This window comes from Strix aluco, chromosome 1 (genome assembly GCF_031877795.1).
Source record: "Strix aluco isolate bStrAlu1 chromosome 1, bStrAlu1.hap1, whole genome shotgun sequence".
In the NCBI taxonomy this organism is placed as follows: Eukaryota; Metazoa; Chordata; class Aves; order Strigiformes; family Strigidae; genus Strix; species Strix aluco.
Window position 1 is genome coordinate 130,449,040 of NC_133931.1, and position 23,547 is coordinate 130,472,586.

At 39.7% G+C, this 23,547-nt stretch overlaps 1 protein-coding gene and 1 long non-coding RNA gene across 3 annotated transcripts in view; both read left to right on the top strand.

Moving 5' to 3' along the window:
* The window catches only part of LOC141928116 (putative acyl-CoA dehydrogenase 6), a 96,406-nt gene that overhangs the window by 27,164 nt on the left and 45,695 nt on the right, over nt 1-23,547 (top strand). The gene's annotated exons all lie outside the window — the stretch shown is intronic.
* Nucleotides 1,903-9,021, top strand: LOC141933922 (uncharacterized). Its single transcript, XR_012626248.1, has 2 exons — nt 1,903-1,998; nt 8,228-9,021. It is a non-coding gene; the product is annotated as an uncharacterized LOC141933922 (long non-coding RNA).

Sequence of the window (23,547 nt, forward strand, 5' to 3'; positions counted from 1 at the left end):
AAGCAAAATGATAAATGTCATATATGGGCTGATTATTCACAAATACTAGTTCTGATGAACATTTTTTATTCTTTCCCAGATTAATTTTTAAATTTTTTTTTATTCTCTCCAGAGGAATTGTGTCCCATTGTGATTCAGTTGGATGAAAAAGGAGCTGTAAATTAGTGTTCAAAAACACACCACTGTGATTGTTATCCATACTATCTCCTTATAGCCTCAGACAGCTATACATACGTACAGCAGAGGAGAAGCGTGGACTCTGCTGCTTCTGCGCTGCTGTTACAAGAAGCAGCAGCCCATTGCTGAGCATTGCTCTGAAATTTGTTGGCAGTTACTCAATTCCGTAACATTTCCCAGGAGCTGAGGGGTTCAGCGGTGCCTTGGGGCTGGCAGTCTCACAGGAGGTGGTCAGGCTGAGCTGTGCCTGAACCTTGGACCTACCAGAAGGAGACCGTTTGTCTGACCTACAGCTTTTCTGTCCCAGCCAATGCTCAGGGTTCTTGCCTGATGCATAAAATTATTTAATCTGGAGTTTTCTCGTTATTATTTTGGCTTATTTTCACATGAATAAGGATTATTCATGGGTCAGAGAGTTTTTACAATTAGGTTCATTGCCCTATTCCTAGAAACCATAAGTGGTCTGCCAAGCAGACAACTTCTCAACAAAGCACATAGATATATGTTTTAATGTTCTACTTCAAGAAAATAAAATTTGAGCGTGCCCTTTACTAAAAGAAGAAATAAATCTAGAATGCAAGTTTATCTAGTCTTTTTAAATCTATCATAAAATAAATGTTTTGACTTTTTCTCAGGGACAGCATATTCCTGGCAGTTGACAGAGTTGACCAGAAAAGCTGGTGCTCCTTGGCCTGTCAGCTACTCCTCGTGCCTTTGATCATGCAGATACCTTTAGCCCTTTTGTTTAAATATATACCTAAATGCATTAAATGTCTGGTCTTACTGCTTTGGTTCCTAAGGGACATGGCTGTGAACTGATTGCCACTTGACATCAGGTATTCACACTTGAACTGTTTTTTCTAATGTAATCTATAATGTCCAAGGAGAACAACACAAATATTGTTTCCTGCAAACTGTAATCCAATATAGACAGGACATTGATAAGATATGATGAATTGATAACTATTTTTCTTAGAATTTTGAATGAAAGCAGAGGAAATTATTTGATTTGTGCTTGAGTTTTTCAAATTTTCCTTTTTTGTGAACTTCATAGGACCAAAAAATAATATAAGCAAATGTGCCTTTTTGAAGCTGCTGAGGGATTCGTTTGTTTGATTTGGTTTTTGGTTTGGTTTTTTTTTTTTTTGGTTGATTGGTTTCTTGTTTGGGTTTGGTTTTTTTAAGCCCTGCTTAGGTAAGATGCTCTCTCTACAGACTAGCATCAACATGCTGGAAGTTTAATGTAGTAGTCTTAGTGGGTTTTGTTTATCTGGTCTCCTACATGTTTTGAAAGAATGGTGCAGAGATCATCTTTAAGTGAAAATGCGTAGTTAACATTAAGGGCAAACTGGATCAGGTGTCACTGCAACCTCTGTGGGGAATGGGTGTACAATGTAAAAACAAAGGATGGGAAAATACCACAACTCCAAGGCTCTGTGGAACATTATCAGTCTTTGGGGGTGGAAGGACCCCTGAGCAGGACTGGTGGATTAGGTGCACTGGGCAGAGTTTGTTGAAGCCTTGCCTTTGTGGCGTGGTGCCAGTGAAATCTGAGTAGCTGTCTCAGTTATTTTGCAGCTGACCTTGTGGCAGAGACATTGGGAGGAGATGCGTGAGAAGTTTAATGGGGCAGAGGTTGGGCAGTGGGCATGGAATAATGCGTTTCAGGAGGAAATGGGGAAGAAAATGCCAGACAGTGTGAAGATTTGTTTAATGCTTTTATTCCAGGTGTGTTTTGTTTTGAGCTGTCATTTCAAAGTCATGATCAGCTGGAGACAATAGAGCTTCACCCTGTTTGAAGAGAAGAAAGCAAAAAAATAGGTAAAGTGCATGTCAGTTAAAAAAAACAAAAACAAACCTAGAAAAACCCACGTGAAAAGGCAGGCTGAATTAAGACTTCATTTTTTTTATTATTTTCCTTCTGTCCATTCAGGAAATCCATTAAATACCTTAATCTACTAGTTTGTTGGTTTTTTTTCAGTAATATAAAGAGTTTGGAGCCTTTTTGGAATGCAAAGAGTTGTTAAAAAGTAAGTATTTGAAATGTTGGCCAACTGTGAAGGACAGTGTGATAAGGAAAGTGTTCTTCTAAACACCAGAACTGTACATACACTGAAATTTAATACCACTTTTCTGTTTTACAGAATCAGTTTTGAAATCGGACTTCAGTGTCAGGTTTTTCTTTTTTTTTGTTCTGTTTTGTTTCTCAAACAGATGCATGGGAGACCATTTGGGACAAAGTATTTCTTGCAGAACAGTGGTATTTTCTGAAGAACATGCCTATTTGTTACCTTTCTGCCTTTCTTGGGGTAGCCTAGAAGAGCTGATTTCTCAGTCATCTCTAGTGCAGTAGCAATTGTTTCCCATAAGACCACAAACCTGCTGTGGGGTCTTGTCTGCTCTGGGAAATGCCTTCAGTGCTGGGAAGCAGGAGCCAGGAACACAGCACAGGTCTGAAGGATGGCAGGGCCTTTTTTTGTGTAGGACCTTTGAAACACCATGATCTGTGTATGTGCACTTCCTTGGCCTGTGAAGCTGACAGAAAATGTGCACTTGCCTAGAACTTCAAGCGTTTACAAATTAGCTTTACTTGTACAGCTGAACAGGGAAACAAAGGGTGGAATTAATGGAAAATTTCCTTGAATGAATATCACAGGGGCAGGTATTTGAGTTTTATATGGCATCATTAAATGGTTTAAAACTCTGAAGGTGACTTCAGTCAGCATTTCTTCTGCTTCCTATTCTGTACGTCAGAGGAAATGAATGAGACTATTATGTTCACCCTTGCTTTATTATTCAAGAACTGGGGTCTCTCGGCAGAGTAGAAGATCAGTGAGTAATAAGCCTGCTGAAAGGATTTATTTTTTTTTTTTTTAATTTTTACATTATGTGTAACCTCTGAAACTCATCCCACAGAAGTCACAAGGAGCAAAGTTTAATAGGAATCCAGAAACTATTACATATTTTCACAGATGGTGGGACCATCCGCAGTTACTTCAGGGAGAGTAATTGTATTTCTGATCATCAGCTACTCATTTACTCAGCTGGTGGATACACCACTTCACAGCTTCTTACACTCTATGGCCTCTACATCTCATTAATACCCCCCTGAATAGCACATCCAGCAGTGCTCTGTGTGCTGGGGTCTAAGTCTGGCACAGGTTAAGTAGCATGTAGGTGGATAGTAGCAAGTAGGTGGATCAGAGCTTTAGTCCCCGCAAGAGGTTGTAGTTTTATGCCAGAAATCTGGACTTTATCTCATCATGTTAGTAACCCTTTGGGCTGAGATGTGCAGTAGGATGTTGGTCACATCAACATGTCTGAGAGCAGTGTTCAGCGTTTGTTTATGGCAGACACTGCTCAAGGGTGGTTTGTGCTCCGCTGGATGGAGTTTAGTGCTTCACTGAGATACAGGTTGCAGCCCTGGTGCTTCAGTTGGACAGTGTGGGTTCTACTGTAGTCGGGGAGGATGGCACATGACTCTGAAGAGCTCTGGAAGTTGGTCCAATTTTCTTGACTGAAACTTTTCTCTCTACCTCTTGACCCATGGGGAGCTTTGCAGCTGCAAGACTATGATAGAAAGGGTTGAGTGCTCTTACCTACTTGAGAACTATGTGGTGAATGCCATCTGAGGCCGGGCTTATGTGGACATCCCGTCAGAGCCCTCTCCACGCACTGGTGGAGCACCAAAGGGAAGATGACATCAGGCTGCAGCCAGCTGGTCCAGAGCTACTAGGAGTTCAGGTGGAGCATGGCAGAGCCAGAGCTCATGTGGAAAGAAAATCATATCCTGGGGAACTACTTCTAGCACAAAAAGTTTCACTCCATTTGCCAGGAATGAGTAATTAAAGAATAAGTAATTAAACGAACAAACAAACAAACAAAACCCACAATGGGTATTTCAGCTTTTCAGGATCCTCCCATAGCCCAAGAGAGGAAACTTTTAATTTTTACGCTTCCCTCTTTCTTCATCTTTTGGAAAGGTTATGATCACATTTTTTACAGGTCATTACTAATTGTATTTGTTTTCTAAACATTACCAGTTGTTTCAGCCACCTCTGTCTACTTGTGTTTTCCCACTGAGCCTCTTACCTCTTTCTTCTTGCCTATTTTCCCCGCTTCAGAGGATTCAGGTGGGTCTTCATGTTACTTCTCTAACAACTGCTATTTGCTGTGAGGTTAATAAAAATAGTTTGCGAAAAACTAATGAAATTCTGGGCATAAGGGGAAAAAAATAATCTGTTATGGTCAGATATTCATGGCATTACTAAGGACCATAAGGTCCTGAAGGCAGAAAATTGAGGCTTTTTTTATCATCTTCTTGCTGTGGATTTATTCTTCAAAGCCAGTGCCATTTAAGAGAAATTTAGACAGATGGGCTTTGCTTTGTGGGGAAAACTTATTAAAGATTAAATTGCGTATTTTTTCCTTGAGCTAGGACCGTGCTGTGTTTCCTTTACCTGGTCTTTTGTTTGTTCTTGTGCAATAACCTTTTCAGGAGTTTTATTTTGGAAGATAAATAGAATATCTTACTCCTTTGGCATTCTAGTAAGGATTTGCTTTCCAAGTCTGTCTTCTTATAGCTGAGCAGTTCAGGCTAAATCCTGGTATCGTGGAAGTCCGTGTTTACAAACCAAACCAAAAAACCTCAGAATGCATTCTACTACCTTTTTGGGGTTTGTCTGTTTTAGGTAGAATACTGAGGGTTTTTTCCCCTTTTCTTCAAAGGGAAGTGGAATGGCAGCAATTTGCTCTTCTGTAGCTGATGGAAAGAAGCTGTTAGCGGCGCTTGTTACTTGCAGCGAGTCAGGAAATTCTTTCCAGTGTGTCCAGATGCTTCCTGTGCACAAGGCTGGTGTCATACTTGGCACATGATTAAAAAAAAAAAAAAAAATCACACTCAGGCTGCTTTTTATTTTGCATTTAGCCAGGTCCTTTGGCACCATGGAGGAAGGATAGTCTTGCTGGCTGGACAGTGTCACTGTGCTTGGAGTTGTTTGGAAGAACAAAAAGGAACCATGTAAAATGTATTTAGCTGTTGAAAGGCTCCCCTGGCTTTCTTCTCCATTCCACCTGTGTGCTGTCCTTCTTGAAGTAATAGACTAACTCCTATTCTGCATGTGTCAGGTTCTGCATTGCTAAAAAAATAGTTGTGACAACTGATGCTTGTAGCAGTGCTGCATTTCAAAGGGAGAAGAGAAGATGGTTGCATCTTTGCACTCTGTGTGGGATTTGAGCTCTGACCCCTTTGTACATTGTGTTGTTCTCTTTACATGCCTCTGTGTGGGAAAAATTGTGCAAACCACACGTCCTGGTTTATGCTTGTAAAACTTGTGGGCTAGTGGACCTGTAAAAGGAAGTATGATGCATTTGCTACCTTTGGAGAGGTCTCTCCTGGACTCCTGGTCACCACGCTAAGAAGACATCTGGATAAACCAGAGTAAAAGCAGTTTCCTACACTTTCTCCTTATCTCCTTCCAAACACAGTGTTGGGAATCCTGTCCTCTCTCTCTGCTCGAGTCATAGATGGATGTCATCAAGTCCCATAGTCCCAGAGGAGGATGTGTTGGAGAGAGGAGAATACAAGAGGAAACAAATACCAGGAGAAAAATTCTTTAAGCAGGAATCATTTCAACAGGAAATGTTCTGGTCCTTTTGAGAAACTTGTGTTGTAACTATTTTCAAGATGCTGATTTAATTTTGTTCCAGTTTTGCATTTATTTCTTGCTACTTCTTGCTATTTCTTGCTTCTTCTTTCCTAGAAGGGACATGTGTATTTTGGTTTTTGAAAACTTTGTCTGCTATTACTGATCATCAACTTTGAGTCACCAGCAGATCTATAATGTACAAAAAAGGTGTTACAAGTTCTGCTGGGTGGTACTTTTAAAACTGAAGGGACCCTCAGTTTTGGAGATGCCCACTGAACATGCTCATGCAAACTGACATGCACAGGAACTGACCTGGCCCATAGACTCACTGCACGGTGTAACCCTTAAGCGACTCCTGGGGTTTCAGAGTTACACCTGTCTGTGATAGATCAGAATCTGGCTATCACACGGTTTCTCTGGTGCTGCCTGCTAAATTAGGGAAAGGAGGGGAAACGCCAGGTTTCTGTTTGGAAACAAGAGAAACAGAGTGGAACAGAATGAATTGGACTTTCTTTAGACGTTATTTTTCAAGCAGTTTAGCTATGTGTCTGAAACATAATACAAGTAAATACAGAGATTTCCAAAATCTTCCAACTCTGATCTTGCTAAAGCTTTAACAGGTTTTAATTGCTCCCAGGTTTAAAGCAAGTGACTTTAAAACAATCTAAGACTCCCAAACTAAAAATACAAGATTATTAACTATTAACAGAGACTTTTACCATTGCAGTGACTGTTATCTAGATCTATAGCATAGTATGGTTTCTGCAAGGAAAAGCGTGGAGCAAAGTGGATAGGGTGGGACATGCTCTGTTGTACCTTGCGCCTGCATGATGGGGAATCAGGAGACAGCATGAGGTCTTCTGTCCTACTTCCAAGCCGTTTGGGGCTCATGCTGAGTACTGTGGATGTGGCTGCCCTGCATGGATTTAAAACGTTTTGCCTGGATTTGGGTAGATTTGTGTTTGTCCCTTGGTGTGGTGTGGATTATCTTCCACTGATGGATTTAGTGAGGATAAACTGGATAAAGAGTGGGTATGCTGACATGGCTGTAGTTTTGGGGAGTGAGCCTGCCCCCTTGCCTTCGACCAAGCACTGTAACAAGCACATGTGAAGGGTGGTGATCTCTAACACTAGCTACCGTCATCCCCTTTGCTGTCTTTTGAATGAGAACACTGTTACTGCTTAAAGGGAAAATTCAGTTGATATGTAAAAATAATTTTCCTTTCCTTTCAGTATTTTATTGATTCAATGGGTAGTAGTGAGCTGTGTTCTGTAAATGCCTCCACATGCTGAATGATCTCATTTTCCATGTGGGAGTACGGAATAAACTTCAGAACACAAAAGACTGCATGAAAAGGTGGCATTAATTAGACAAAATTACCATCAGAAGGCAGATTATTATACAGAACATTCTTTTTGACATTGCGAAACAGCTTTTAATTTAATATTAAATTTAATCTGACAGCACTCAGAAATAACCACAAAGCTCTGCAGTTTAATTTCTGACAAGGGAATATCCTTAAAGTTAGTTATTGAAGCATAGTAACAGTTTTTGGGGAAAAGAAATATAATAAATTTGAAAAAAAAAAAGGCAAATAAGAGGAATAAGTTCTGCTGAATAATAATAAAGGGCTTAATTGAAATCAGTAATTTTTAGTCATAACATAGGTCAGTGAGAAAAGGTGAAATGGAACACCCAGATTCTTCTCAGAGTCCCAGATATCTACTAGCTGTGAAGTAGTTGCCATGGACATGCAAGTGTAAACATAAAAGTTTGGGGAAAAAAAAAAAAGGGTTGAAAGGGTTGACATTTAGTTGATGTATTGTTAAAAAAAAAAAAAAAAAAAGAGGAACATTAATACAGCAAATAAGAGGAGAGATCAAAACTTAATGTAGATAGCAGGCACCAATTTGTCTGTGGCCACAGTTGCAAAATGCACAGTAAAGCAAACAGTGGTGAGGTAAGGCTTGTGTTTTGCAATTATCCTTGGTTTTGGAGCTGCACAAGCCCTTACATGATTGCTTTTTATCTCTATTTATGCCAGAGAAATACTGGCTTATTTTAAAAGGCAAAAAAACAACCCAAGAACTACACTTGCAGGCTTATGAAAATGGGATGGAAACTCTCATATGGTCATAATTATTTTTGCTTTTGTCCGGAGGCTGCCACTGTAAGCAGAGCCTGTGATGCTGGGGAGTTGGTAGGTGCCCACCCAGAGCTCATGGCTGGCCTGAGCCCGCTGCCCGGAGGAGGCTTCACAGATGGGAGCTGAAATGCAGAGGTGGCAAAGGCAGTCTGGAGCAGAGCCAGAAACTGGACCCTAATTTTAGGAGGCTGGGTGGCTGTGATGAACATGGGAGATGGGAAATTCCTGATGAGGATGGTTTGTGTTTGCTTTCAGAAAATCTTAGGGGAATTACTGCAGTCCAAGACTTGAAAGACCCCAGCAGATGAACCATCCAAGAAGTGCTTGCCTCCAGCATCTCCTTACATTCCTGCTTAACTTCCCCTCTCGCTCCCCATTTTTGTTGTGACTTTTTCAGTCAAGTTTTTTTTGTTGTGAGAGTGGTTAATTTCAGAAATATGGGGAATGTTTTTAAAACATTAAAAAATGTTCTTGTTGCTCAGACAGCAGGCTGTGAAATCACTTGGCAGGGATGTTTTTATTTCAGCTGACCCTGGAGAATCTGAAGGATACCACAAATGCATTTTTAATGGTCAGCTGCAATTTTACTCGTAAGTAATAAAGGGCAACTAATCAGAGCATCATTTAGGGCAAAAAATAGCTTGACGATATGAAGTCATTCTAAAGTGCAGGGCCAGATGAAGATATCCATGTTCAACATAGACTTTGAACTCATCATGTTTGTGAAGATGGGCAATAAAAAGCAGAATCTAAGCATTGCTTTTTTTTTTTTTTTTTTTTTTTGTGAGATGTGTGTCGCAACCTGCTCTGCAAATGACACAAACTCGAGGGATTATAGTTAAACTCATTTTCAAGACAATACTCTGTAGTAGACCATATGTCAGTGTTGTATCTTGTTCTTGCAGCAGTGCTTTAAGCACTCGGGCTGCTGGCTGAGACTCTCAGATAATGGAATATGGCATCCCTGTTGCTTACCTGAGCCTTTTTATCTGCTTAGGGCCGAATATCACCTTTGTTTAAATAAACTCTGTGCAAGATAAACTTTCAAAGGCTTGAGTGTTGGTTATTGTCTTTTTCCTATTGAACATCTGTGAGAGTTGGGCACGTATTTGCAACTGTAGTTTTTTTTAAAATTAAGCTTGTAATGAGAAAAAGGAAGCGATGTGAAAACATCCTTCCTCTTTGTTTACTTCCTTAGCACATCTTTCCTTGTTGGTTTCTAACAAAGCCTTCAAGCTGTCTTGAACTGCGTAACCAGATCAGTTGGTCTGTCCTAGGAGTTTAGCTGCTGTAGATCTCTCCTCTCTCCTGAACAATTACACTGGTGCGATGCAGAATAAGGGGAAGACGAGACAGGTGGTGAGTCCTGCTCGCAGTGATTTTAAAGGCAGCATCCTTGCTGACTTTAATGATCCCTGGATTAAAGGGCAGAAAACATCTCATGCAACTTCTCTGTAACTGAGGGAAGCTCCCTGAGCCACCCATGGATGTGTCAGCTCTGGGAACAGGCAGATGTCACCATACCCCCTTTCTTGTCCAGAACACCTTTTAAAGTTGTGGCAGAGTTTTACCTGTGATGAAATAACACTGATGCTACCTGGGCTGCAGCAGTGGTTGTTGGGGGCCACGGAGGCACTGGGAGCTGTTGTTATGAAGCTGTGATGTGTTTTAGCTTGGTTTCAAAAAAAAAAAAAAAGGCACTTACATTTTTAAGTGCTCGGTTTCCTTTAATATTTTTGGACGTTACCAAGCTTAGCCAGATTAATTCAAGGTTCCAAAGGTAACTCATTCCTGCATGTCTGAGAAAGTCATTAAAGAGTGAGAGGAGCGAGACAGCAATGAGTGCCACCAAGAAGAGAAACATGGTGTTGTGAGCTGAAGTTCTCTGCTCCTTTGGCCTGATACCCATCTTACCTGCTCCCTTGGTACCAGCTTGGGCAGCTGTGTTTGGAGCCACTCACCCCACAAGCTGCCTCTTGCCCATCCGCTGCCTTGGGGGCATGGAGGGGGAAGGGGGAAGCCGGTGCTGCAGAGCCCTGAGGGGTAGAGGACGGTGGGGGCAGAGCACAAGGAGCTCTGCTTTTCAGACAGGATTTCCCTTGACGTGATGACAAGAGATAGGCAATCTAATACTTTTTTCCTTTGCTGGGTCACCAGACAGAGTAATGATCATCACTGATGCCATAAATATTTATGAAAAAAAATTCCATCCCATCTTTCCCTTTCACTGATGTTTTTTATCCACACTGTTTCTCTGCTTATGGTCAAATTACCCATCTGATTCATTTTTCATCATATATATTCCTCACTCTTACACTTGTGGGCTACTGTAATATCGCATGTATTCAGGTTATTGTGAGAAAAATTATGGTACTATTTTTGGAGGAGTGCTTTTTTGCTATATATTGTGCACGCTGGTAATAGAGTGTTTCTATATTGCTTTGAGATGGTATGTTACTATTGTCAAATGGGGTTTTTTCCTACATTAGTTACACAGCAATGAAGTTTTTTGACATTTTAGAGAAGGTTTCACTGGTTTGTTTTTTCTAAGGAAACCTTTATACAGCCATTTTCAGTAGTATGTGTTTATACATATTTTACACAGCCTAAATATATTAAAGAAAAATTAAGGGTCAGGCAGAAGCTCACAGATCCAATTAATGAGTTTCAGTAAATGCCCTTAAATCCTTTGTGTATTGGGAGTAGGGCACAGAAAAACCTCTCCTGGTGCTTATTTCCACTTATTGCTTCAATATTTAATTAGCATGGCTTAGTTGCTGTAATTCTCAGTGAGTTTTTAAAAGATGTAATTTGAAACTAATTGAACTAATGCACTGACTGTTAATTACCCAGACCTGAAGATGTAGGAACAGTAGGAAGTCAGTCTCCGTGAAGACACTGGGTGTGTTTCTAGGTCAAGATTGAAGCTCAGTTGTGGCTGAGTAGACTTAAGGAAATCTCTCCAGCTTTCTCTGTACCCCTTTTGGTCATCTGCAGACAGGGAAGAGGTGAGTGGCATAACAGCCTTGATGCTGTACTTGGCATTTGTCCTACAAGGAGAACCAAATAAGCCCTAAGCAGTGGTCTTGTCACATTATCTGTAATGGGAGTAATAGTGGCAAGACACATAGCTGGCGTGCGTACGTGCATACTCTTTGCATACACGTGTGTCATCTTATACATATATGTGTGTGTATGTGTATATGCATATTAAGACACATCGTAGAATCATAGAATGTCTCAAGTTGGAAGGGACCCTTAAGGATCATAGATTCCAACTCCTTGTCCTTTGCAGGACTACCTAAAACTAAACCATATGACTAAGAGCATCATCCAGACGTACATATATTTTCCAGGCTTTAAAGAAGTATTAATGAACAATTTTTATTTTGCCATGAATTTTAAAGGGTGAAAAACTGCATTGCTTGTGGAACATCATCTTTTTTCTGAGGCCCTTTCCTGACTGTGTTTATAGGTATGGGTGGTCTGTGGGGGAGGCCTTATTTCTTAGAGGATCAGCGTGCTTTTCCTTTGACTAATAGACACCCTGCTATTTGTTAATCAGCAAGTGAAATTTCAGCAAAGGATAACAGATTCTTAAGTTTTGCATTCTTGCTATTGGGCAGGTGGACATTACTATAAATTTACAATAAATGTGTCATATTGAAATTTAAGATCTTGCCAGTTTGATTACAGTGAGGAAGCTTGCTTATGCTTCATAACTCTTGCAGTTTTGTGTAAGCATTTCTTAAGCAATTTCAAATTGTCATGAAGAGCATACACTCGAGTCTCCCTGTTAGTTAGAAAAGATGTGGAAGCTCAGATTTCCCACTTTTTTTTTCCTCTTTTTTTTCTTTTGACATTTTTCAAAACAATGCTGTACATTTTTTTCTGCTGATAGCTTGGTTCTTGCCTGTGACTTTAGTCCAAGGTCTTACATCTTTCTCAGTGCTCTGATGTGAGTTGTTAGCAGTGGATTTGCGGGCATGGGAAGCATTGCTGTGGCGTGCTGTGCGAATCCCAGCTGGCTGGCTGTTCTCCCACGTACCTGCAACCCTGCCAGGCAGCAAAAGGTATGGATGGCAGAGGAGAGGGCCTGCTGTCTGAGAAACCGCTTCACTGCTGTGGGGTCTGGTCATGTAGTGACATGGGGATTAGCTTTTTCTCTCCATTATTTTGTTTGAATGGCAGCATGAACCAACCATCTGCCTGATTAAAACCAGTACAGTAGCAACTGTGATGGGAAAATATTAGCAAGACTTTTTTTCTGTGAGTTTACAACTGTTCCTGGTGTGGTGGCAACACATATTTCCAAATGAATTACTATTTGGAGGGGTGCCCCACATTTTGGAGACCCTCAGCTGCTGTAGATCTCAGTAATGCAGTGTGAGGGTTTGTTCTTCACTCAGACATCAAAACTGGCTGCTTTCACATCGGTATCCCAACCTCCAGTATGTTTTCCTCATCTCAGGAGGGAATGAAGGAAGCAGAGCTGTCTCCTGAAACATGTAGGAGATCAAGAATAGCTATTTTCATGTTTCTTGGAGGAGCCTGGAGGCTGAATGACTTGAGTCTGTAGTAGGAAGGGTGACTGCAGTTTCTGTCACCCTTCATATTTAGGAAGAGGAACAGTAAGATTGTTTACTTGCAGTAGAATTGTTTATTGGATCTCCATGCATCATGCTCCAAATCTTAAGTGGCAGTTGAGGATATTCTTAATTGAGGTGTCTTCTAGTCGATTATCTATAGTTAATGCAGTATACATTATTGACTGGGAAAGCTGTGTTTTATTTGATTAAGAGCTTAGAAACAACAGCGCCCATTTCCTGGCATGTTCTATGTCTAGTGGCAATAAAAAGAACTTAGATCTGGTTTCAATCTTTTAACTCAGCGTAATTTCTTATGCTGTTTTTGTTTTTCCCAAATAGAAATATTGAAAAATGACCTTTTTTTTTTTTTTTACATGCTGCGAGAGAGAAGTTTATATATATATGTTTATACTCTTATTTGATGGGTGATCTTGATTTCAAACTTTTTTTATAAACCATCAGCAAGAGAGACATTTTTGAAAGCTGTTCATGTTTGACTGTTGAAATAACTTTGCTGTGATGCTGAACTGCTTCTGGCAGGAAACGACCTAAGTTCAGTAAGTAGCACCGAACCATGTTCTGAAGTTTGCAGTTACCCTTTATGTAAGTGTGAGCAAAATTTGATCCCTTCTTTATTTTAAGAAGTTGTTTTATTTTCCCTCTTTGCTACAAGGCTGCTTTCTACAGCTGTTTACTACACCCATGAAAGCTCAAAAAAGAGGGAATCGACCTTTCCTATATTTCAGGGAATTTTCATCTACAGCTCTTCGCCCAAACCCGAAATGAACTGCATGTTTTACCTACACTGAGACAGATTTGAAATGGGAGCTCTTAGCTGGGCATGTATTGGCCTGAAAGTTTTTGGCAAACTAATGAGTTCAGGGAAGAAACAAAGCTCAAAGGACTGATTTGTAGGAGCAGTGAAAGAGCTCAGTAGTTGAGCTAGGGAGTGATTAAAGTTGTGTGATTACGATATATGTGTCAGGCATAAACAAAGAAAGGAGGAGCTGATTAGGGCAGTGGAAGCAAAGGAGAAATACAACCTGAAAAATGGACAGCAAATAAAACTGAGATTATCACTTACCACCAAAAGTTGGAAACTTTACTGCTGGAGACATACCAGTTGTATTAAATGGGCAGGAGAAGATATGCAGCTGGGACTCACTCTTGTGGAACTCATGAGATTCTTTAATTTCTTTGATTCTTTTATTCAGATTTAGTGGCAAGCAGGGGACTGCTTGAGCATGTCATCTAACTTCAGGCTTAATATGGGTAATTAAGTTCCATACAGTAATCAACTGATCAAATCCAGTACTTGTGAATAAATTAGAGAAGTGGGTTTCAGCCTGTGGCCTGTGGATTGCTTCACTTTCAATATGAACATGAAAAGTTAATGAAGGCTTGAATATTTACTGTAAAAAATTACATCCCTGAAGGAGGAGAAAAAAAACCCCAACAAAACAGGAAAGCAGTAATATACTGCATATGTCTGTATATGCTTTAAAACACATCAGACTTTAATTTTTGTAGAGGAATGGTCAGCACACTATTTGGCAAGATTGTTATAGCAGTTAGCTATACTCACTGATGAAAATTTGTGCTTTGTTTCAAGACTCAATTTTGCTATTTTCAGCTTCTGGCTGTTGGATCATGTATTACCTACCTTCTGAATCATTACTTTGGTCATGGAGTCAAGATAACAGCAGGGAGACCAAAAACTACTGTAGAGGTATCAGAAAGTAACATACCAATATAAGTTTACTAACACATATTTGAAAGGGTAACATCTCCAGCAGATTTCAGGCCAGATCAGGTATCATCTTTCATTTTTGGAGTCAATGTAGGATGGGTAACCTCATACCATGTAGTCTGGCCAATGTGACAGAAATGTACTTGTGCCTGATCCAGGCTGAATTTTTACTGTGATAGAGCTGCTAAAGCACTGGACTGATATCAGTGACTAGGGAGTCCTGGCTTCTACTAATCTTCAGTGGTGCAGCTATCTATGATGCTTTTTGTGTTATGATGCTATCTAATTTTTAATGATTTTTTTTCAGATTTTTTTAAAAAACATTGACTTAAATTCATTCTCTACATATATATTTTTTCCATTAAACTCAGGAAATGCTTTAAAGGTTTTGTGTTTGAAATAACAATGAAGTAACAGTGCAATGAGTCATTTCAAATCCAGTTTTCATAACTTAGTGTTGGAATGTCAGTAAGTCAGGATAAAAACAGAGGAGGCTCTATGGTCAATATTAATACTTATATATGAAATATTTAAGTAGGAATTCAATAAATTAATATTCTTCTATTTATATACAGACTACTTTTAGATTTAATGTATCTGTAGAGTTACTTGGCTTTATTTCTCATGTCCTCAAGTCTTTACAGTTTAATCATCAGTAAGAGCATCCTTCTTGATAAATAAAATACAGATATAAATCTCTTTTCAGTGAACAGTGTCGCAGTATGAATAATGAAAAGGGAATCAGATTGGTATTGACAACAGGTAGTTTGTCTTCAGAATCTTCATAAATTTGTTCCGAGAAAGTGTTTATTAAACAATTTCAAATACATGTTTAAGTTTGTTTTCTATTAGCAAACAGGCGGAAAAACCATTTCTGACTGCAAATTATTTGCTGTGAACATTTCAGTCACATAGATAATTCTCAGTAGTGAATTCTCTAGTGAATTTTTTAATTTAATTTTTTTTTAATATTTTGCTCTGTTTCTGTGAAAAAAAAATATGGCTCGTGGTATCACTGAAAGTGGTAAAAAATGTGAAGTCATTTATCACAAAACTAATGAGGAAATCTCAGCTGTGAACGGAGAAACGAGAGAAAAATCAGTCTTTAGTTTTCTTGTTACTCCCTCTAGACAGCTTGTTAAGTCACGTGGAAGTTAGAGAGTATATGCGATGGAAAGACTTTTAAAGTAAATTTTGTGGAACAAACCACCAGAATTGGTGTGATTTTGTTCACGTCTTTTGCTATTCTGTTATCTAAAAGATCCAAGTAGGTTATTAAACAGACAAATCTGAAACTTCCTATATACAGTTTGGATATGGGACATCAGGTTTTTCATATACATCTAATTTGATTTTGCATTATTCAGACAGTCCTTCTGTTGTGGTTAGGGACACTCGTTAAAGGGTGTGTAGCATGGCTTTTAGCATTAGAAAAAAAGTTTTTAAGTGGAAATGTACCTTCTTGCCACAAAGGTTCTTTGAAAGCTGATGTAAATATTACAAGTTCATTAAAAAAAAAAAGTATCTCTCTAAGAATTAAACATTAGGACCCACTATGTTGTGCAGGGAGACAGAGTAACCACTGAAGTATACTGTAGTATAATGTAAACTAATCTGCCACTTCTCAGTAGCAGTTGTTTACTAACTTTTTCTGTTCTATTCAGGCAGTTGTGACTGTATGGGTGAGGGATGGGGAAACAGGCGGAAGCAAATTATGCTTTGACTGAAATAGCAGCAGTGCTGCTGACAGCAGGACAGTGTGACAGTCACCACTGCTCCAGGAGTCAAAAATTCTCCTCCTGCTTGCAGAAGGCGCAGTGGTTCATACTTACTTAGGGACAATCTGTTACCTTCAAACCGATCTTCACAGTAGGATGAGGAAAATGACAGTCCCAGCTGATAAAAGTCCCAAATCTGTGTTTGGGGTGACAGTCTCTCCAGGGCTGCATTCTGCCCATTTCCATGGAGGCCACTCTTATACCAGACGAGGTTCTGGGATGGCAATAGAAAAGCTTAATCTATTAGAGCATGCAACTAGATAGATGCCTGGCTGCAAAACTGGAAATGCAGAGAAGATTTTTATTTTTTTTAATTCTGGATTTAACTTAGCAAGAAGATCTCTGTGGTGTCCATATCACTACTCTGGTCAGTAGACACTGGCAACTTCTTTTCTCCACCTGAGGGCTGGTTTGCTCTGGAGGCCTCCAGCTTGCATCTTGCCCTGCTGCTGTTTGAGGAGTGCCTGTGAGTTACTCTGAGCAGTGGAGCTGGCTTGTGTTACTCCAGGGTTTCCACCTGCCTCTCAAGCAGCCTTCTCTTGCTGTTTGCTTTTACCAAGAAGGATCTCCAGTTAGAGCACATACCAAGTTAAATCCCGTTGGCAGCTGGTCACGAGTGGTGTCCCCCAGGGCTCGGTTTTGGGGCCACTCCTGTTTAACATCTTTATTGATGACCTAGACGAGGGGATCGAGTGCACCCTCAGTAAGTTTGCAGATGACACCAAGTTGGGTGGGAGTGTTGATCTGCTCAAGGGTAGGGAGGCTCTGCAGAGAGACCTGGACAGGCTGGAGCAATGGGCTAAGGCCAACTGTAGGAGTTTCAATAAGGCCAAATGCCGGGTGCTGCACTTCGGCCACAACAACCCCCAGCAGCGCTACAGGCTTGGGGAGGAGGGGCTGGAGAGCTGCCAGTCAGAGAGGGACCTGGGGGTGTTGATTGACAGCCGGCTGAACATGAGCCAGCAGTGTGCCCAGGTGGCCAAGAAGGCCAATGGCATCCTGGCTTGGATCAGAAATAGCGTGGCCAGCAGGGACAGGGAAGTGATCTTACCCCTGTACTCGGCACTGGTGAGGCCGCACCTCGATTCCTGTGTTCAGTTTTGGGCCCCTCGCTACAAAAAGGACATTGAATTACTCGAGCGTGTCCAGAGAAGGGCAACGAAGCTGGTGAAGGGTCTGGAGCACATGTCGTACGAGGAGCGGCTGAGGGAACTGGGGTTGTTTAGTCTGGAGAAGAGGAGGCTGAGGGGAGACCTCATTGCCCTCTACAACTACCTGAAAGAAGGTTGCAGAGAGCTGGGGATGAGTCTCTTTAACCAAGTAATAAGCGATAGGACAAGAGGTAATGGCCTCAAGTTGTGCCAGGGAAGGTTTAGGCTAGATATTAAGAAGCATTTCTTTATAGAACAGGTTGTTAGGCGTTGGAATGGGCTACCCAGGGAGGTGGTGGAGTCCCCATCCCGGGATGTGTTTAAGAGTAAGGTTGACTTAGCGCTTAGGGGTATGCTGTAGTTCGGAACTGTCAGTGTTAGGTTAATGGTTGGACTGGATGATCTTCAAGGTCTTTTCCAACCTAGACAATTCTGTGTGATTCTGTGAAGTTGGTTGTGAGGATTCATATTTCCTTCTACTCCTTGCTTCATTAATTAGGTTTAAAAATAAAATACTTGTATTCTTAAACTTCCTTCTCCTTTGTTTTGTGCAGTGGAGAGCATCACTCTCCCCATCTGTCTGCCTGCCTTCCCCACGCACTTCCCTGAAATCACTCCTCTATTGTGTTCTTTAATTATACTCTTCCCAGCTTCAGGCTTTTTTTTCTCCTTTGACTTCTTCAAGATTGTGGTAAAATCCCATAATCTGTGTATCAAGAGACTTGCTCATTATACCTCTGTTAGGTATCTTGTAGCATCTGCTTTGCCATAAACAACACAATATTAAATTGCAGGCAGCACATCTTTTTCTAAATTACTTTCTTCTTCCATGCCATCCTCTTCCATGCCTTTTACCAGTTTTGTGTATCCTGCTGTCATCGTTAAGGGAAAATAATTTTTTGCATTTTTACTAAGTAGTAAGGTGTTCTGAAAGGAAGTCCATGGTATAATACCACAGCTTTATTGCCTCACTGGACATTTATTTTAAAGGCATACAAAATGCTTCTGTGCTTATGCAAGGAGTTGAGAAAATAAAGGTGGATGAATGAGTGAATGAGAGGTAAGAGGTACAGGTGTTTGGCCCCTCTCTTTTGTATGATGTTTTTTCAGCAGTAAAGACCTGATAGCAGGTAGTATACCCTACATCTCCAAAGTGAAACCTGACCATGAAGAAATGGGCAGGGCAGTGTGGGGAGGTGAGGGCTTTTTTTGCTTAGCAATCAACAGGGCACAGCACTATGGCTGTTGTTGCTGCTAAGTTGAGAAATTTAGCTAGAGGTCAGATTAAAAAAAAAAAAAAAAAAGAAAAAGAAAAAGTGAGTCAACGGGGAAACATTAGGGATAATAAAATTCCAATATGATTAGTTTTTATATAACCTTGTTGTTGCACATTCTCCATTGCTGGCAGGCTAAACAGAGAAGTCTCCCAATCCAGCTGTAAAATCTGTATGGATTTTCATGTACATTTTTTCTGGGTCTGTAATCAACAAAACAATCAGATGAGCAATGCCTGTTCATCTCGCTAGGATATTCCAAAAGCACCCTGAATGTGGCAAAAAAGAAGGTAAATCTTCACTAGCATAAGGAACAGGCCTGGGTGTGATGAACAGTGCCCAGAGCTGGGTTTACACTGATGAAGACCTTTCAATGAGGGAGAAATTAGGAAGCAGTTTCATTCCAGGTCAGGATGGAAAACACAACCCAGAGGACAGGATTTGTCTGAAGACTCAGCCTAGCTCTGGAGAGTCAGCATGGAAGGACACAGATGGAAAACAACTGGAAGAATAATAAAAATCATATCAGATGTGTTGTTTGATTTATCTATACTCATCTTTGAATAAGACTAACCAGTTTCTTAAAGCTATTTATTCCAATATAATAAAGTTTGGTAGAATTTTTGCTATTTTACTCAAAGTTATTTAGCCTTAAGACTAAGTTTTCTGGAAGCTGACAGGCTGCACGCATCTTTTCAACTTGCAGAGCTGGTTTAAAGAGGTCTCCAACAGTACTAACCACTCCAACACAAAATCAGGAGCAAGCCAAATCTTGCAGAGTGAATTGCAATTAAACTGTAAGTGGGAAACATTTTCTGGTGAAAAAACATTAGCCAGGGTAATCTCAGTCTGCAGCAGCAGAGCTCCCAAACACAGGAATTTCCCTAAAATGGTAATAGGTTGGGGGTTCTTCTTTTTTTTCTCTTCATGGCAATACTTCTAACACGTAAGAAGAATCTGTGCAATAAGGAAATGTATTTGATTCTTTTATGTAAACGTCCTTAAAACACAGAGAATAGTGACTTGGTTTGGTTTGAAAGTGTTATTGCTAAGGTCTGTGTTTTAACATGCTGTTTAGGTGAATTTGTATTTGGTGCATTTTTCATGTCTTGCTTTAATTCATGTCTTGCTTTAATCACTCTCAGTTTAGTCCACATCAGTGCTACTCTAAAATTTAGAAACAGCATTAGCCACAGTCACAATGTGAGAAGGGTTTCAAACAAGAAAAGACTCTTCACCAACACTTGGTTTTGTAAGAGAAACAGAAAATCTATAGCTCTGTCATTGCAGTTACCATGTTTGCATAATTGTGAGCAAAATAAATGAGCCATTTTTTTCCTTTGTTTCTGGGTTTGGGATTTTTTTTGAGGAAGAAGGTATACATTAATTCCTGTTTGACTTGTTTTATGTCCCTTGACTTGAAGTGGTGAGGCTGTAGCCTAGGAGATGTGATGTTTTCCAGATAGAAAAACTTACCTCACTTTTTTTTTAAACTTTTTTTTTAATGGAAAAAGAATTTTAGCTTCATATTTGAGGAATAGTTCATACAACTTTTCATTGTTTCAGTGAAGTATAGCATGGTCTTAAACCTTACTGCTAATTTTGAGGCCATTCAGTATTCAACAAACAATGTTTTTGTTCTTTCCTCAACTATTTTAAACATGGAGTGAGAGTTGAGCATAAATTGATGTCTTTGGTGTGAGCTTTCTCATTCTTCATGGTTCAGTATAATGATGTAGTTGGGAGAGAGGAGGCGCAGTCACTGCTCCTTTGCTCGCTGTTAATTTAGAGTTGCCAGAATCACTCAATTTGGGACCACCTAATGCTGAGATGCTATAATCTGGATTTTCATTAAGCATAATGAGTTAGCAAATAGTTGTAGACCTTGAAAGAAGGTGAGAAAACATGGTAATAATGCAGCCCTGAAAGGATATGCAGTGAACATTCAACATTGTGAAGTTTATGAGTTTTAATACATTTATTATAATTTCATGGAGACATTGCAGAAGCTTCAGAATGGTTTACTGTTTAAAATCTGTAGCTTCTTATATATCACTTTGCTGCTTCTGCATCTAGCTCTGGACTTTGATCATGCTAATGTTGCTAAAAAAGCTGCTTCACAAACTTGAACAACTGATCTGGCTCTTGGGCAGTTTATGAAGACAGTCTGGAGTCAGCGTGGGATTGGTGTCTCCACCAGACTAAGGGTATGCAGAGACGTTGAATGTGCTATGTTTTCCCACGGGTATGAGACAAAAGCTTTGTGCTGGAAATGGATCTTTAAGCCAGAGCTGTTCCAAGGCAGGCATCTGCACATCTGCTGCCTCTGCTGAACAATGTGGAAACCCATAGCATCTCATCTGCAGGTGAACTCTGAAGATCCAGCAGCAATGGGCTCCCTGTGTGGTTTGTCAGGAGGATCCCTGCATGCCCATCCACCTCCCATGTTATGTACCGCCCTTAAATGAGCAAGCAAGTTCAGCCCAGCACCTCTTAAGCATGTCTCTGAAATACTGGAAAGCTTATCAGCCACTCTGTGGAGATGTGGCTTAACATTAACAAGGAGGTGGTGGAAAATATTTATTTTTCTGAACAGAAATAGTGTCCAGAAGACCACAGGAAAACAAACGATGCATCAGCAACCTTAGTAGAGTGGCTACACAGTGAGCCATCTAACCATGATAAAAAGTGCCTATGGTAATAAAATCCTCTTCAGTTCCCTTTCTTCCAGCCCTGTGCTGCTCAGCAGGGTCTCATGGCCACAGAAGCCCGTTGTGTTACAGCTGGATGGATGGCAAATATTTTTGTGACTATTGGATGTGTTTCTAAAATAGTGCCGCTTAAGATGGAAAGGAATGTAACTCTCAAAACACATGCCAAAAAGCTTTAATATATTAACATAATTTTATAATAGTGTGTGTTCTGTTCCTGGAGGTTCGGACACCTACATACCAATAAATTGACTGGGATTTTCTTTTTTATTTCAGATGTTTCAGCTACTCATTTAGAAACAGTACCCACAACACTATAATAAACTCCTGGTATCTGATGGATGGTTGCCAAGCCTATCATGGTTTTAAAATTGTTTGCAATTAGATGGATCTAATGGAAAGTGTATGGTACATGACCAACTTAAAAAAATAATAGTAATATATAGTTTTGATAAGTGCTTTCTCCTTCATGAAAAAGCTACCTTTCCCTCTCCCATCCTCCCCACTTTACATCTATTTGTAGATGTGTGGGAGAGATGGGGGATGCATGATGACTCCGGAACAGTTGTCTCCTTGGTACGTGGAAGGTGGAGAGGACTTCAACCTCGCTGGTATTTTTCTTTTGACTTGAAAGGAAGGTATGTTATTGGCTAGATTATTGAGCCATGAAAATAATAACTCAGGTATTTGTCAATACTTATAAGATTATTTTTCAAATATCTCCTGGAATAATTTATAAATTTCTGGGAAGAAGGATTTTTTTTTCTCCATACGTATGAACTTGTTTTGCTGCCTTTATTTTGAAATATGAATATTTAAATCTCAGTTCCAGAGCTATCCCAAAAGTATGAATATATACAATACAATATATATGTTGATTTAATGTACTTTCCCTTTCAGAATTATTCAGCGAACACAATAAAATTTAATCCATTGCAAATTTACTATGCAATCACATATTCAAGGTATTCTTTTCCTGAAGAATACATTTATTGCTATGTAACCTGTGTGATATTTTAAGAACAAGAATTTGAAATATAATTTGTTGTATAGCTACTTATAAAAAAGCAAATTACTGAGATGAATAGCCAGCCCCTGACGTTCTTGGAGGTCCTGAGTGGTAGCTGAATTAGTGAATGTCCGTGCTCGGGTTCCTGAATGGTACATAAATAGCAGAGATAGTATTCATGACTGGGAGAGGTCTGACTTCAGCTGCAAGTCAGTAGTGCAAATGCACTTTTACTGTAGACTTTAGTTTGCTATAGCTAAATCTATTTGTGTTGTAAAAAACTACAGTTAAACTGTATAGTAAAAGGGTGCATAAACGCTTAGGGTCATTAGTTATAATTCAGGTAGGATTGGGAGTCGGGAGGGTGGACAGGATTTTCTGGGAAGTTTTTGTGGTTTTTTTCTTAACTCATCTCACTCTTCTACAGATATTTTTAACCATGTCATTGTTCCCTTTTGCCCTGGGTTATTCTTTAAGTATGTTACAGACCTCATTGCATCAGTCAGATAATTGTGTATTAGGCAGTTTGATGTGTTTTCTAGTGGTAAACTGTATTATAATTTTACCTGCTCCACAGCCAGGTGGTGTCATTCCCCTTGGAGTACTTGCTTTTCATGGTTTTGAGTGCTGCTGATTTGTTACTGATTTCAGAACCAAATCAAGAAGAAACAGATAACTCCGTAAATAATTTCTTGGAGCATAGCCCAGGGGATGATGAAATGCTTATAGAAACAATGTAATGTTTTGAGTAGAAGGTTCTTTTGAAGAAAACAGTCTTGAATAGGGAATTTGATTTCCGGCATGCTTTGCACTATACTGAAAATTGTTTCATCTGTGGCCACTACCACATATAAGGCACACTCTCCAATTTCAACATTAAAAATAGCAATGTAGCATATTTCACATTGGAGATTGCAGTTCAGATTAGAATCCTGTTGTGTTAGCTCTTTTACAAACAGGAATAATCTATTTTATGATGCAGTATGGCTGACAAGAGCAAGGATCCACACAAAATCATGCGCAAAAATGAGAACTAAACCAGGTATTTTTAGTCATAGAATAGTGCTTAAAGTGTTTGTCCACACTTCTTAAACCAAATAAAAGATGAAATGTTTTTTCCATTAAAATTATCAAGAATAGAACAAGCATGGGAACATGTCAGCTTTACTGAAATGTCTATATTTTTGAGAAAAGTAAGGGGAAATGCACTGTTTTCACACTGTGAAAAATCTTCCATTTTCATTCCAGAAGGGTTTTTTATTGTGAAATTTCCATTGTATGTCTTATGAAAAACAAAACAAAACCAAACTGAC